This window comes from Triticum aestivum, chromosome 2D (assembly GCF_018294505.1).
Source record: "Triticum aestivum cultivar Chinese Spring chromosome 2D, IWGSC CS RefSeq v2.1, whole genome shotgun sequence".
Classification (NCBI taxonomy): domain Eukaryota; kingdom Viridiplantae; phylum Streptophyta; class Magnoliopsida; order Poales; family Poaceae; genus Triticum; species Triticum aestivum.
In genome coordinates this window covers 382377593-382382935 of record NC_057799.1, presented here as the reverse complement: position 1 = coordinate 382382935, position 5343 = coordinate 382377593, and positions in this window count along the sequence as shown.

Sequence of the window (5343 nt, the reverse complement as noted above, 5' to 3'; positions counted from 1 at the left end):
CGACCTCGCCGCGCCGCCCGGCGAACTCCGCCTTCGGGCGCCCTCGCCGCCCGTGCCCCGGCGCCTCCTCCGCCTCTCCTCCCTCCGGCCGGCCGCCTCCTCCTCTGCCCCGTCGCCCCTAACTCCGGCGAGCTCGGCCCGAGCTCGGTCCCGATCCAGATCGGGTCAACTCACGAGGTTGACTTTTCCCCCGAAAATATTTCCAAGTCATTTGATTTTTTAATATGTGCACCTGTTCAACGCATCATAACTCTCTGCATATAGCACCGTTTTGTGCGTGTAATATATCAAAATGTTCGTCTCGTGATGCTCTATATTTGGTTCCATTGCACCATGTTAATTTGGGGCCATCTTGATGCCCAAATCTCTGGTGCAAGAGTGCTAGTTGCTGTTATCTGCTGTTACTTAGCAGAACTTGGAGATTTGTTATTTTTGTTGCATTTAATCTATGCACCTTATGGGCATGAGCTCTACATGTGTTTTGTTCTATGCCATGCCATCTTTCCAGGGGTGTATGCCATGTATTTTTGTGATCTCTATGGTGACTAGCACAAGCATGCAAACTAGGCCCCGTAATGTTTCTGATTTCAGGGACTTAATAAATTTACCAAGTTTTTGTCTGCTGTTATTTTGTTGCTATGTATCCATGTGGCTACAGAGAGATCCATGCATATTTTGGGGATGTTCAGTAAGGATGTTTTGTAGATATTGTTGTAATTGATCCATTCCTGCCCTTGTTTGCAATTATGGAGTGCCATAGAATGACTCAATATTGCTCTACTTTTGCTATAAAATATTTCCGGCAGATTGTTTACGTGCTATTCAATTTTTGTCAAGCTTGTTGTAGTGGATCCATAGATGCTATGTATTTGCTCTTTCCATGGATAACTTCATAAACATGCCATCTTGCTGTAGGTATGCTAGCTTTGTCATGCATTGCTTTGTGGTGAGTGCATCAAGCTCACCAAGATGCCTTCATATTATTGTTTCTGCCATGCTCTGTTTTCTGTCAAGTTTGAAATCTGTTAACGAAACTTGCTATGTTTACATGGTTGCCATCATGTCTTCTTGTCCTTTTTGGATTATGGTCAGTAAGGGACTTTTGTCATATGCATTTAGTAGAATACTTTCATGTTAAGTTTCTGTAGCATGTTGATTTCGTGCTCGGAACATTGCTACCTGATGCTGTTTCAGCCATGTCCAGTAATTTCACCAAGTCTGTGAATCTGTTATCTTTTGCACTTTTGTCATGTTTGTTTGAACCTGCTGTGGTGTGATCTAGCCATAGCTCAGTATTCATCTTTTGTCAACCATCTCCTGTAGATTACTGCCATATGCTTTGTTGCTATGTTGGAGTGCTGTAGCATAGTTTCTTGAGGCATTTTAAGTGCTATCATGCTGTTAATCTCAGATTCGTGTCATTCTTGTTTTGCTTGCCATTTGCAAACCGTGCGTCCGTTTCCGGTGATCTTTATATCGATTTCGACCGAAATCACCTCATCTTTCCAGTGGCATGTTTGGTTTGCCAAGTTACTGCCTTGTTCATCATTTTCCTTCCGGAGCACGCATATGCATCGCATATCACATCTCGCATATCATACATGTTTTGCATCATATTGCTCGTGCATTTCCCGTGATTGATTGTGGTTTCGGTTGCTTGTGTTCTTGTTTTGGGTAGAGCCGGGAGACGAGTTTGTGAACAAGGAACCTGTTGAGTACGCTTACACTACAGGAATCAGCTACTTTGCCGTCTGGCACGGCGGACGGCAAAGGCATGAACGGCGGACGGCAAAGGCCTTTGCCGTCAGCCGCGGACGGCAAAAGGCTCCGGCAAAGTAGGCTACGGTAAACAGCTACTTTGCGGTCTGCTTCCTGGCGGCTGACGGCAAAGGCCCTTTGCCGTCTGCCGCGGACGGCAAAGAGAGCGGACGGCAATAATTGCGCTGTCGGTCCGTTAAGTGGCTAACGGAAGGCCTTTGCCGTCCGCCGCTGACGGCAAACTTTCTAGTGTCTTTGCCGTCCACCGTATGATGTCATCTACACGTCACTACATGGCAGGCCTTTGCCATCCACCGCTGAGGGCAAAATCATTTACTCTTTGCCGTCTGCCACTGTAGGCAAACTGACCAAATGGGTCAGCTCCCAGGAAGCACAGCTGGATGCCACGTGTCTTCTTTGCCGTCCGCGGCAGACGGCAAAGAGCCCGTTGCCGTCGGTGGCAGACGGCAAAGAGCCTGCATATTGGCTCTTTTTTCTGTTTTTTATTAAATCCAACAATTTTCACAGCAAATATATATGACATATATAGATATATTTCACAAGGCAATTACAAAGCAAACATATAAGATATCCAACATGCATAGTTCCATCATACATAGTTCCATCACATAACTTCATCACATATGTTCCATCCAACTACCAAGTTCCATGCATAGTTCCATCCAACTACCAAGTTCCATGCATAGTTCCATCATACATAGCAAGTTCAACATAGAGGCATCCAACCATATATATTACAATAGTTTCATCCAACGATACATGCATAGTTCAACGATACAAAAGAAACAGAGAAAGGGATAAGGAGCACTCCATCTATGCAAGCTTTCGTCAAGTGAATGAAATCTGCAAAATGAAAAATAAGAAAGTTAGAAATAGGTGACTAGAATAAGAAGACTAGAACAAGAAGAGTAGAACAAGAAGAGTAGAACAAGAAGAAGACTAGAACAAGAAGAGTATGTCATTTATGAGCTAACTTACGTAAATGGATCATATATGAGCTAACTAAGTTGAAATGGGTCGTTTATGAGCTAGCTAAGGTGAAATGGATCATTTATGAGCTAACTTAGTTGAAATGGGTCGTTTATGAGCTAACTAAGGTCAAATGGATCGTTTTTGAGGTAACTAAGGTGAAATGGATCTTTTTTAGCTCACTTAGGTGAAATGGATCATTTATGAGCTAACTTAGTTGAAATGGATCGTTTTTTAGCTAACTTAGGTGAAATGGATCATTTATGAGCTAATTTAGTTGAAATGGATCTTTTTTAGCTAACTTAGGTGAAATGGATCATTTAAGAGCTAATTTAGGTGAAATGGATCGTTTTTAGCTAACTTGGTGAAATGGATCGTTTATGAGCTAAATTAGTTGAAATGGATCGTTTATGAGCTAAATTAGTTGAAATGGATCGTTTATGAGATAACCTAGGTAAGATGTGTCATTTTGGAGTTAACCTAGGTGAAATGGGTCATTTTAAAGCTAACGTAGGTAAAATGGATCATTTAGGAGCTAATCTAGGTAAAATGGGTCATTTTTGAGCTAACTTGGATGAACTGGATCATTTATAAGCTAACCTAGGTAAAATGGGTCATTTTAGAGCTAACTTAGGTAAAATGGATCGTTTATGAGCTAACTAAGCTAATTATGCAATTTTTGACATAAGTAAGCTAAGTACAGATCGTTTTAGAGCTAACTTAGGTAAAATGGATGGTTTTGGAGGTCAGTAAGCTTATTAAGTCATTTTGGAGGAGAAGAAGCTAAGTCTAGGTCATTATGGTAAGCATTGGAGGAAATAAAGCTAAGTCTAGGTCTTTATGCATGTGTTAAGCAAAACACTAGATAAACTTACCAAGATCCAGGAGGTGTAGGAGCGGGCTGGCTCGTGTCGGTTGCTGGAGAAGGATCGTGCGATGCTTGTCTGGAGTTACGCTGCACCAAAGATCATTTCCAATGTCTTGTTAGCATGATGACACTCAAATGTTAAGACTAGCAAGTAATGTCCATTCAAATTAAACTCACCGTGGTCCCAGGAGCAATCACTGGCATCGGCGGAGCGGTCTGACCGGTCTTCTCGCACACAGACTGCACATTTGGTTTTGACGACTCAGTCATACTAGTTAGTAATGAGACAAACACTACATGAATGTTTTGGCTAATCTGCAGAAGAAACTTACCACAAGGAGCTCGTACATGGCCCTTGCCTGCATGTCATTCCGTGCCCTCTCCTCCTCCATCATCTTTGTCGTCCTCTCCTCCAACTCCCGCTGCCTCTCCGCCGCCTCCTCCAGAAGTTTCTCCGTTCTATCTCTCTCACTCTGTATAGCAACCTGCAACACCACTCACATGACCATTTGTAATCATTGATGGAAGCGCACACAATGTAATGGAGAAAGATAACTGAGTACGTATCACTAACCTTGATGGCGAGTTGCACTGGCCGTTCACGAGGCCTTATCTCAGGAGCGGAGCTCGACTGGCGCGCCTTGATCTCCGGGAGAGTGCTAGGACAACGGATAAGTCCATCTCCAATGGCTATGGAGCCATGGGACCTCCCGCCACCAGATATCATCACCAGCTCTGGATCAATGGGGCCCTGGCTCGGGTTAAAGTCCTCCCCTTTCCTCGCCTTCCCCTCATCTCTATATCTCACGAGCTTGTTGTGGGAGGAGATGTTGGTGAAGTTGTTTGCATCATCGAGGTCAGACTGAGAGAAAGCCTTGACTTTCTTGAAAGAGGCAGTGTGGGCCATGGCATACAGGTCGTACACCTCTGGCACCTTATCCACCTTATTGTGGCGTGCCTGAAAGAGAGAAACAATGTAAATTAGTAATTAAAGGGCTCAAGCTAGCATGATGAATGAATTGCATGAATCATGAAGCAAACCACATACCCAGTTGCGCCCGAACTGATATAAGTTGGAGCTGCCTTGATGGTGTGGCACACCTTCCATTTGGGCACGTTTGTCCTTGGCCTCGTTGTGGAGGGCTAGCCATTCTTTTGAGCACCACTCATCGACCAACACCTCCCAACAATCCATCCGATCCGCACACCATCTCGGAGGCTCCTAAGTTAGCAAATAGAAACTTGAGCGCTACGGCTAAGAATTACTAAATGAAGGAACTTAAGTAGAAGGCCTTAAGAATTACCTTCATGTACTGCTCCTTACTCAGGAACTTATCGCGGCACGCCGGCTTGGTCTTCTTGATACCACGCAAGGCGTAGTAGTCTCGAACAGCCTACACCCGAGCCTCGTGCCGTAAGTTCTGGAGTAGGCGCTTGCAGACGTTCTCGATAACATGTGCCGCGTCCTCCTCGTATCCCTCCTCACACCTGTAGAATGTCTGCAATCAAACGACACAATATTGATTAGTACAATTAATAACTAGCTAGTTGAAGATTTTTAAATGTGTAAAGGAGAAATTACCCAGAACTTTCTGATCACCATGTCTGCCCTCGTGTCACACACGACACCGTCGATAATCTCATCCGGCGGGGCCGGGGCAGCCACGTAGTGCTCCCAGCTCAATCCAAGCTCTGGAAGCCGACCCTCACCAGGCAACGTGACAAAC